At 41.7% G+C, this 12,263-nt stretch overlaps 1 pseudogene; it reads left to right on the top strand.

Annotated features, from left to right (window-relative positions):
* The first annotated feature begins 537 nt into the window (after positions 1-537).
* On the top strand, positions 538-3,691 carry LOC120368433 (actin, cytoplasmic 1 pseudogene; annotated as a pseudogene).
* The last annotated feature ends 8,572 nt before the right edge of the window (positions 3,692-12,263 follow it).

Here is a 12,263-nt window from a genome sequence, read left to right as displayed (position 1 = left end):
ATGACGGAGCCAGAACCAGCCGACTCTGGCCAAGAGGGACACGTTTCTACAAGGCATTTGTGATGGAATCTGACAGAAAGCCTCTCAGAAGAATGCATCCCCAATTAAATTTTGTTACGACCAAAACCCATGTTAAAAAAAAAAAAAAAATTAGCCTAAGAGGGAATGCATGATACTTTTATGGAAATGTTTAAGTAATTAGTAGATTTAGTAATATGAATAAATGGAAATTTATGCCATGATTCTTGTGTAAATTAGCATAATATAGGATCCCTAATATACCAATTAACCAGTTTAGTATTGTAGATATACCAATTATCCCTAAATTAATCTGTCTATTTAATGCACGCTTAATCAATATTCCAGGTGATTGCTAAATGAATTCAACATAATAATGCTAAAATTACATATAAAAAACCATAAGTGACTAAACTGATTTTGAAAATGAAGACTAAGGATAAGGCTCAAGGTGGACTTAACTTGATAAAACTATTTTAATAAGAGCAATATGGACCACCGAGACTGTGTCCACCCGCGAGCACAGAGCCTCGCCCTCACTGCTCCACCGCCCGTCCACACCCACCGCCAGCTCACCATGGATGATGATATCGCCACACTCACTGTCAACAATGGCTCCGTCATGTGCAAGGCCTGCGTCACTGGTGAAGATGCTCCCCGTGCTCCATCTTCCCCTCCATCGTGGGATGCCCCAGGCACCAGGGCATGATAGTGGGGATGGGTCAGAAGGATTCCCATGTGGGTGACAAGGCCCAGAGCAAGAGAGGCATCCTGACCCTGAAGTACCCCATTGAGTACTTTGGTGACCCTATTGTCACCAACTGGGATGACGTGGAGATCTGGCTTTCTACAACAAGCTGCGTGTGGGTCCTAAGGAGCACCCCATGCTGCTTACTGAGGCCTCCCTGAACCCCAAAGCCAACCACGAGAAGATGACCCAAATCATGTTTGAGACCTTCAACACCCCAGCCATGTACGTGGCCATCCAAGCCGTGCTGTCCCTGTACACCTCTGGCCCTACCACTGGCATCGTGATGGACTCCGGTGATGGAGTCACCCACACTGTGCCCATCTGTGCCCGTCTACGAGGGGTGGGTCCTCCCCCACGCCATCCTGCGTCTGGACCTGGCTGGCCGGGTCCTGACTGGCCGGGTCCTGACTGACTACCTCATGAAGATCCTCACCCAGCACAGCTACAGCTTCACCACCACGGCTGAGGGGGAAATTGTGCGTGACATCAAGGAGAAGCTGTGCTACATCACCCTGGACTTCGAGCAGGAGACGGCCAAGGTGGCCTCCAGCTCCTCCCTGGAGAAGAGCTTTGAGCTGCCCAATGGGCAGGCCATCGCCATTGGCAACAAGAGTTCCTGCTGCCTTGAGGTGCTCTTCCAGCCTTCCTTCCCTGGCATGGAATCTTGTGGCAACCACGAAACTACTACATAACTCCATCATGAAATGTGACATGGACATCTGCAAAGACCTGTACACCAACACAGTGCTGTCTGGAGGTACCACCACGTACCCAGGCATCACCAAAAGGATGCAGAAGGAGATCACCACCCTGGCACCCAGCACGATGAAGATCAAGATCATTGCTCCTCCTGAGAGCAAGTACTCCGTGTAGATTGGCGTACTTGTTTTTGAGACAGTCTCACTCTGTCACCCAGGCTGGAGTCCAGTGGTGCGATCTCAGCTCATTGCAACCTCCGCCTCCTAGATTCAAGCAATTCTCTGCCTCAGCCTCCTAAGTAGCTGGGATTATAGGTGCCTGCCACTGCGCACAGATAATTTTTGTATTTTTAGTAGAGACGGGTTTTCACCATGTTGACCAGGCTGTTCTCTAACTCCTGACCTCGTGATCCACCTGCTTCAGCCTCCCAAAGTGCTGGGATTACAGGTGTGAGCCACTGCGCCCAGCCTAGACACATTTTCTAATACTTTTACAGTACTTAGAGTTTCATATTTGGGATTGGTTCATGTTAATCCCACTTCCACTCCTTAGGTTTCCACAAATAAATTAAGTGTGCTTTCATTAAACTTTAAAGAGCAGTGTGGAACCTCCAGGATATTTTTCTAAAGAGACTGGTGAACTACAGTGAACTCTTCAACAATCCATGGCTTCTTTCCTTTCCATCTCATCAGCCAGGGGTTCTCTTTCCCATGGTTCCCATAAGCAAGCAGTGTCCAGTCTCAGCAGACCTCACCACTCTCCCCACAAGGCATAGCAGCTGCTGCTCCCATTGATCCTGGACAACAGACAAGTCCAGGAAATAGAGATTCAGCTTCCAACCTGAGGCTTACATTCAAACATTCACCAACAAAAGCAGGTGTCTCTAAAAAAAGCCTTATGCACCACCTCATAAGCAGTTAGCTAAGCTCAGATGAACTTCAAGTCTCAAGGAATCAGAGACTCATTGCTTAAAAACCAGTATAAACAAAATAAGGCAAAAATGAGTTCTTCAAGTGATCTTGGCCATCTCAACCTCCAAATCTGGCAGCAATAAATGTCTATGGTTTATACATTATCCAGTTTGTGTTTTTGTTTTGTTTTGTTTTGAGATGGAGTCTCACTCTGTCGCTCAGACTGGAGTCCAGTGGTACAATCTTGACTCACTGCAACCTTTGCCTCCCAGGTTCAAGCAATTCTCCTGCCTCAGCCTCCCGAGTAGCTGGGATTACAGGCATGCGCCACGATTCCCGACTAAATTTTGTAGTTTTTGGTAGAGATGGAGTTTTGTCATGTTGGCCAGGCTTGTCTCGAGTTCCTGACTTCAAGTGATCCGCCCACATCAGCCTTTCAAAGTACTGGGATTACAGTCATGAGTCACCGTGCCTGGTCTGTGTTTTTAATCTGTTTGTTTTTTTGAGATGGACGGAGTCTTACTCTGCCACCAGGGCTGGAGTGCAGTGGTGCGATCTCGGCTCATTCCAGCCTCCGCCTCCCAGGTTCAAGCGATTCTCCTGCCTCAGCTTCCTGAGTAGCTGAGAATACAGGGCGCACCACCATGCCCAGCAAATTTTTTGTATTTTTAGTAGAGACAGGGTTTTGCCATGTTGGCCAGGCTGGTCTCGAACTCCTGAGCTCAGGCAATCCACCTGCCTTGGCCTCCCAAAATGTTGAGATTACAGGTGTGGTGTGTTATTTTTAATAGCAGCCTGAACAGAATAAGACAGACAAGAAACAAAGGTATGATCAGCAACTATGTAACTTTAATAATAATAAAGAAGGAAACACTGAAGTGATGTGACATAGAAGAGAAGTTTTCTGAAATAGAACCTAATCTTCAAGAAGAAATTAAATGCTTATTAACATTTCAAAACGTAAGTGCAATCATATTAAGATACTGCCAGCCTAAACTGACACAGACAGCTGCTTATTAAAGGTTGACACATCACAGAGCATTTTGTGCCTAGTGGTTTGTGTGCTTCGTCACAGCTTTTATCCCGGCAGGAGCATTGTGAAACAAGGTACCTCCAATGTCTTCAGCCTAAAAAACAAGACTTGCATCTGGCTCTGAAAACCTTCTAACCCCCATCAACCCACTCCATGTCCATTAGGACACACATGAAGGATGTGGACAAAGACGTGGTTTCATACGATGTGAGACCCACGCTTGCGAAGGCAGAACCATTGTCTGTTCCAGTACAACTGGATTATGACCATGCTGATTAGATCAACAGATTTATGGACATAAAAATACAAGCAATCACGAGTAGGGTAAATTGGAACCATTTGAATACTGAAAGGCAATAGGTCATATGTTTCTAAACTGTAAAGCATTGCAATGTAGAATGCCTGCAGGTTTGCCAGGAAGTTCCAGCCACGCTAGGAGGGAGCCAACCTCCGCAGAGGCTGAGTCTCGGGAGCAGCTGGGACACTCTTCCTGTGTGCGGGTGTGGCAACAGAGAAGAGAGGTTAAGTGGGAACATATGGTGGAAGATTAAAAAACATCCCTCTAATCCCCAATTGTCTGGCTGCCCCTGCTATAATTACATGCCATCCAATTCAAAGGCCACAGATGTTCAAGGCCTAAGCCAGGAATTACCCACTTGGCCACTATCTTGTGAATGAGGGCTTTGACTGGAAGGGCAAAGCTGCATATAAAGTGAACAAGATGGGAGCATTTTTAGATTTGTCCACAGTAACTGAGAGAATGGTGGGAAACCAGAGCATTAACCATTTCCTTTCCAACAGAGAACTACCGTCTGACAAGCAGGAACCTAATTATGGAGACGGGATCTATCAGAACTGTTCCCTGGTAGACTCACTGCTCTGCTGAGCTCATAGAATGCTCTCTTCAACTGTTAACTGGAAAGACAAAGTTTATCTCATAGGCTATTATTTTCCTTGATGTGCCAGTAAATAAGGCTTTTCTTTATCAAAAAATTTAAAAAGCAAAGGTCACCCCTCTTTCCTTTAAATAGAAAATAATTTAAGATGCAGTCAATAAGAAGGGTCCCTATTATTTGTGCTTTATTGATTTTGATAATTATTTCCAGGAGTTGATTTAAGCTAGATGCTGGGGAGAAGGGACGTCTCCCAAGACTAAGAGCGACAGCTGAGATAGATCTATCTCTACTCCTGATTTTTTTTTTTTTTTTTTTTTTTTTGAGACGGAGTTTCGCTCTTGTTACCCAGGCTGGAGTGCAATGGTGCGATCTCGGCTCACCGCAACCTCCGCCTCCTGGGTTCAGGCAATTCTCCTGCCTCAGCCTCCCGAGTAGCTGGGATTACAGGCACGCGCCACCATGCCCAGCTAATTTTTTGTATTCTTAGTAGAGACGGGGTTTCACCATGTTGACCAGGATGGTCTCGATCTCTTGACCTCGTGATCCACCCGCCTCGGCCTCCCAAAGTGCTGGGATTACAGGCTTGAGCCACCACGCCCGGCCCTCTACTCCTGATTTTAAAGTGTTGTGTCATCATGAAACTAAGCACCCAGTGTCAAAGGTCTGCTTCTCATTCATTTGGTGTGGAGTTCTGCTAAGCGAATGGTCTTTCCCACAGACACAGCCTAGATCCTCCACACTGGCTGCTCTAGACACCGACTCATCTTGGGTTTACTTCTGAGTGTACCAAAACATTTGCATGATGAGGGACCACTGGCACTGTCAGATGTTAAAACACCTGACTTTCAAATGATTAGGAACATTTCATACTGGATGCACTAGTTCCCTAGTATATTGCAACCAATTACCACAAACTTGGTGGCTTAACATAACCACGTTGTACTCTCTCACAGCTCTAGAGCACAGAAGTACAAACTGAAGGTGTCAACACACTCCCTCTGAAACCCAAAGAGCAGAAGCTTTCCTGCCCCCTCCAGCGTCTGGTGGCTGCCAGCATTTCTGGCCTTAGGGCTGCACCGCTCCAGTCTCTGTGTCCATCTTCCCCTGGCTTCTTTCCTGTGTCCCTCCTTGTATCTTTTCCCTTTCCATCTCTCACAAGAACACCTGTCATCGACTGTAGGGCCTACCCTGACCGAAAAAGATCTCTTTCCAGAGTCATCTGCAAAGTCTTCTATTCTAAGTGAAGTCGTATTCTGAGGCTCTGAAAGGGCGTCCCTTTTGGAGGCCACTAGTCAGCCCATTACCCTGGAAAAGCAATACATAAATAAAACAAAATTAGAAACCTATAAATAAAAACAATTTCCTATTGAAATTTAGTTCATAATTAAAGTGACATTTCAAATCGATGGGAAACAGATGAGTTACGAATAAAGGATAATATAAAAATTGGCTGCTTGAAAAATAATAAAACAGGGTTTTCATCTCTTTTCTTATCCCAAAACTAAATTGCAGATAAACAAAACATTTTAATAGGAAAAAAAATCATAAACATTCTAAAAGAAAAGATGAGTAAATAAATTGGTCCTTTAGGCATAATCCAAAGGTCAGAAGTCATGAAGTAAAGATGGACACACAGAAATGTAAAATTCTATTTTTAGAAAAAGTCATTGAAAAGTGTTTCAAAGTACATGACTTAAAAATAGTTGATTTTCTTTATTTATAGAGCTTATACAAATTAGTAAGCAAAGTCTAACAGTCCGATTTTAAAATGATCAAAAAATATGAATAAGAATTTCATAAAGAAATCATACAAATTGCCCATAAACATCTGAAATGAAGAAATCAAATCATTATTCTTCCATAAGGAAAAGTAACTGCTACTCAGTGCTGGCAAGAGTGTTAGAAAATGGATGGTCTGACACTCCATCAGGGGGAGTACAAACTGGTGCAAACTTTCTGGAGCAAAATTTAATAATAACTTTCAAAAAAAATTTTTTTAAGGTAGAAGCTACTTGAAATTTATACCAAGAATGTTGTCCTAAACTTTGATCAAACTATATTTACCAGACTACTCATTGTAATGTAGCTTCTAATGCCTATAAAATAAAGGGATGGAGAAAGATTTACCAAGCAAATGGAAGGCAAAAAAACAAGCAGGCATTACAATCCTAGTCTCCGACAAAACAGACTTTAAACAAACAAAGATCAAAAGAGACAAAGAAGCGTGTTACATAATGATAAAGGGATCAATGCAACAAGAAGGCTAATTATCCTAAATATATATGTACCCAATACAGGGGCACCTATATACATAAAGCAAGTTCTTGAAGACCTACAAAGAAACTTAGACTCCCACACAAGAATAGTGAGAGACCTTAACACTCTACTGTCAATATTAGACAGATCAACAAGACAGAAAATTAACAAGGATATCCAGGACTTGAACTCAGATTTGGACCAAGTGGACCTAATAGACAACTACAGAACTCTCCACCCCAAATCCACAGAATATGCATTCTCCTCAGAGCCACATCACACTTATTTTCTTTATTTATGGAACTTATACAAATTAGTAAGCAAAGTCTAACAGTCCAATTTTAATTGGAAGTAAATCACTCCTCAGCAAATTCAAAAGAAGAAAATAATAACAAACAGTCTCTCAGACCACAGTGCAATCAAATTGGAACTCATGATTAAGAAACTCACAAAACCACACAACTACATGGAAACTGAACAACCTGCTCCTGAATGAATAATGAAACTGGATAAATAATGAAATGAAGGCAGAAATAAAGATGTTATTTGAAACCAATGAGAATGAAGACACATGTATCAAAATCTCTGGGACACATTTGAAGTAGTGTGCAGAAGGAAATTTATAGCACTAAATCCCACAAGAGAAAGAAGGAAAGATCTAAAATCGACACCCTAATATCACGATAAAAGAACTAGAGGAGCAAGAACAAACAAATTCAAAAGCTAGCAGAAGACAAGAAAGAACTAAGATCAGAGCAGAACTGAAGGAAGGAGATAGAAACACAAAAAACCCTTTAAAAAATCAATGAATCCAGGGGCTGATTTTTGGAAAGATCAACAAAATAGATAGACTGCTAGCCAGACTAATAAAGAAGAAGAGAGAGAAGAATCGAATAGATGCAATAAAAAAAATGATAAAGGGGATATCACCACCAATCCCACAGAAATACAAACTACCATCAGAGAATACTATAAACACCTCTATGAAAATAAACCAGATAATGTAGAAGAAACTGATAAATTCCTGGGCACTTACACACTCCCAAGACTAAACCAGAAAGAAGTCAAATTCCTGAATAGACCAATAACAAGGTCTGAAAAGGTTGAGGCAACAATTAATAGCCTACCAGCCAAAAAAAGTCCAGGACCAGACAGGTTCACAGCCAAATTCTGCCAGAGGTACCATTCCTTCTGAAACTATTCCAAACAATAGAAAAAGAGGGAATCCCCCTAACTCATTTTATGAGACCAAAATCATCCTGATACCAAAACCTTGCAGGGACACAACTGAAAAAAAAAAAAATCCAGGCCAATATCCCTGATGAACATGGATGCAAAAATCCTCAATGAAATACTGGCAAACTGAATCCAACAGAACATCAAAAAGCTTATCCATCATAACCAAGTTGGCTTTATCCCTGGGATGCAAGGCTGGTTCAACATATGCAAATCAATAAACACAATCCATCACATAAACAGAACCAGGGACAAAAACCACATAATTATCTCAATAGATGCAGAGAAGGCCTTTGACAAAATTCAACAGCGCTTTATGCCAAAAACTCTCAATAAACTAGGTATTGATGAAACATATCTCAAAATAATAAGAACTATTTATGACAAACCCACAGCCAGTATCCTAATGAATGGGCAAAAACTGGAAGCATTCCTTAGAAATCTGGCACTAGACAAGGATGCCCTCTCTCACCACTCCTATTCAACATAGTATTGGAAGTTCTGGCCAGTGCAATCAGGCAAGAGAAAGAAATAAAGAGTATTCAGTGAGGAAAAGAGGAAGTCAAATTGTCTCTATTTGAAGATGACGTGATTGTATATTTAGAAGACCTCATCTTTCAGCCTAGAATCTCCTAAAGCTAATAAGCAACTTCAGCAAAGTCTCAGGATACAAAATCCATGTGCAAAAATCACAAGCATTCCTATACACCAATAACAGACAAACAGAGAGCCAAATCAGGAGTGAACTCCCATTCACAATTGCTACAAAGGGAAGAAAATACCTAGGAATAAAATTTACAAGGGATGCAAAGGGCCTCTTCAAGGTGAACTACAAACCACTGCTCAAGGAAATTAGAGAGGACACAAACTGATTGAAAAACATTCCATGCTTATGGTTAGGAAGAATCAATACCGTGAAAATGGCCATGCTGCCCAAAGTAATTAATAGATTCACTGCTATCTCCATCAAGCTACCATTGACTTTCTTCACAGAATTGGGGAAAACCACCTTACGTTTCATCTGGAACCAAAAAAAAAAGCCTGCATAGCCAAGACAATCCTAAGCAAAAAGAACAAAGCTGGAGGCATCATGCTACCTGACTTCAAACTATACTACAAGGTTACAGTAATCAAAACAACATGGTACTGGGACCAAAACAGAGATATAGACCAATGGAACAGAGCAGAAGCCTCAGAAATAATGCCGCACATCTACAACCATCTGATGTTTGACAAACCTAACAAAAACAAGCAATGGGGAAATGATTCCCTATTTAATAAATGGTGTTGGGAAAACTGGCTAACCATAGGCAGAAAGCTGAAAATGGATTTCTTCTTTACACCTTATACAAAAATTAACTCAAGATGGATTAAAGATTTAAAGGTAAAACCTAAAAGCATAAAAACTCTAGAAGAAAACTTAAGCAGTACCATTCAAAAAATAGTCATGGACAAGGACTTTATGAGTAAAACACTAAAAGCAATGGCAATAAAAGCCAAAATAGACAAATGGGATCCAATTAAACTTAAGAGCTTCTGCACAGCAAAAGAAACTATCATTAGAGTGACCCAGCAACCAACAGAATGGAAAAAAAATTTTTGCAATCTACCCATCTGACAAAATGCTAATATTGAGACTCTACAAGAACTTAAACAAATTTGCAAGGAAAAAAAAAATCAAAAAGTGGGTGAAGAATATGAACAGGCACTTTTCAAAAGAAGACATTTATGAAGCCAACAAACATGAAAAAATGCTCATCATCACTGGTCATTAGAGAAATGCAAATCAAAACTATATTGAGATACCATCTCATGCCAGTTAGAATGGCGATCATTAAAAAATCTGGAGATAACAGATGCTGGAGAGGATGTGGAGAAATAGGAACACTTTTACACTGTTGGTGAGAGTGTAAATTAGTTCAACCATTGTGGAAGACAGTGTGGCAATTCCTCAAGGATCTAGAACTAGAAATACCATTTGACCCAGCAATCCCATTACTGGGTATATACCCAAAGGATTATAAATCATTCTGCTATAAAGACACATGCACGTGTATGTTTATTGTGGCACTGTTCACAATAGCAAAGACTTGGAACCAACCCAAATGCCCATCAATGATAGACTGGATAAAGAAAATGTGGCACATATACACCATGGAATACTATGCAGCCATAAAAAAGGATGAGCTCATGTTCTTTGCAGGGACATGGATAAAGCTGGAAACCATCATTCTCAGCAAACTGACACAAGAACAGAAAACCAAACACCGGATGTTCTCACTCATGAGTGTTGAACAATGAGAACACATGGACACAGGGAGAGGAACATCACATACAAGGGTGGCCAAGGTGATAGTGGAGGGACAACAGGTGAGGGGACTAGGGGAGGGATAACATTAGGAGAAATACCTAATGTAGAGGACGGGGTGATAGATGCAGCAAACCACCATAGTGTGTATACACCTGTGTAACAAACCTGCACATTCTGCACATGTACCCCAGAACTTAATATTAAATAAATAAATAAATAAATAAATAAATAAATAAATAAAAACTTTAAGCAACCAACATATTCACCAATGAGGAATTGATTAAATAAACCGTTTTACCTATGGAGTGGAATAGAAAAAAAAAGATATTTAAAAAGAATAAAAGAAACCTGTATTTGCTGAAACTGATAAATCTACCAGATCTTTTATTAAGGGAAAACAATCTAGGCACAAAGAAAATCTGTGTATTACGGTCCTTTCTGTGTAAGTAAAATGTATCATAAATAGATGGATGCCAATATCTCTGGAAAGAATTACAAGAAACTTTTAAGAATGGAAGCTTCAAGAAAGGCAGAGAGAGGAAGACACTCACATCGTTGAGTTTGAGAGCTCTCACTCTGGAAAGAAGTCTTATAAAATGAGTTTGTGTATCTAGGAGCTAGAGGCAGGTCTCGACACTGCCCTTCCAGACATTCCTTCCCTCCTCTCTGTTTGCAATCAAATTTTCTCACATGAAAGCAAAGTTGCTTCTACAATCCCAGCCAACACTCTTCTGCTACTGAACCAAAAGGAAGAGAAAGATATTAAACCTTTGTAAAATTTCAACCTTTAGTCTAGAAAATGCCGTAGGATTCCAAGACTCAGCTTCAGGAAAGAGCCTATACCCGGCAGCAATAGCTGTATCCAGGGAGGTGACAATAAGGGGACTGACTCAGCTTGGGTAATATGCCCCACCGTGGCCAAAGGGTACAAAGCCTCATGACTGAAAGCCTGACAGATACTCCACGCTAGATTCTAACCACATAATTCATCATAAGGGAGCGTGCGTCTCTAAAACAGGAATGCTAGGCAGACTAAAATAATGCATGGCGGGGTTCCACTTCCCCATTGAACTCCCACCTCCACCAGCCACCTCCTCCAGCTCCACACCTCCTGCTGCCTTCAGTGGGACATCCCACTCCAGTGTCAGATGCTGGTTCAGTGCCCTGACTAGCAGTTGTGCGGACCCAATGCTCCCAGGATGGAGTGTAAAATTCTAAAAAGACTAACATAGAATTTAAGCTGTCTTCTTAGGGGCCACCAGCTGATTGAAAGCAGATCCTTGAGTTACTCAAAATCCAAAAATTATAAAAGTTCAGACCCCAGACCCAGGGTTGAATGCTCTCTTCCTGGAAGGGGAGAAGCCATCATTTGTGACCTGGAGGGCTCCTTAATGTTTTTGGCCTGCGTGTTGTTCCTATGACTGGAAAACTCTTGTTCTTTCATCATGACGATGCATCGCAACTAGCCATGGATGTGTGTCTACCCTATCTTTCCCCATACACAGAGCTGACAACCTCAATGTGTGGTTTCCAGAGAGCTGTCCCTATAAGACTTCTTTCCAGAGTGAGAGCTCTCCAAAACAATTTTCTTCTAAGGCCTGTCCTTTGTCCACACCAACACTCTAACATCAGGACAAATGGATTAAAAAAAAACTCCTGTTTGATGATTACCAGTTATTCCTTATCAGGCATGTAAGAGAAAGATTCTATGCACTGTAATATTCAATATATTACCTCGTTTTACACACACACACACACACACACACACACACACACACACACACCCCTCAACCTGAACCTAACCTTTGGGCTGTCATCCCGCCATCCAGCTAACACAGACATCAGCAGTTCTGTTATAGCATCCACTTTCCACATCAAACTTGACTTTGTATCCATTAAGTATCTCAGGGCTATTCACTCATCCATTCATCCTTGAAACAGACATGAATTTCCTTCTCGGTGTGAATTACCATGATGGGAGCTAACAGTGTAGAAATGCCTACAAAAGCCTCTGTCCGAGGTAGAGAAAATCAAGTAGCCGATAACTCTGATAGGAATCAGCCCGGATGCTACCGGAGGATATATTGAGTAACCTAACTCACACTGGGCTAGGGAGGGAGGCACGGGGGGCCAAGGAAGACAGCTTCCAAAA

The sequence above is a fragment of the Saimiri boliviensis genome, chromosome 18 (assembly GCF_048565385.1).
Source record: "Saimiri boliviensis isolate mSaiBol1 chromosome 18, mSaiBol1.pri, whole genome shotgun sequence".
Taxonomy (NCBI): Eukaryota; Metazoa; Chordata; class Mammalia; order Primates; family Cebidae; genus Saimiri; species Saimiri boliviensis.
The sequence above is the reverse complement of the archived record's forward strand: the minus strand, read 5'-3'. Positions and strand labels throughout refer to the sequence as shown.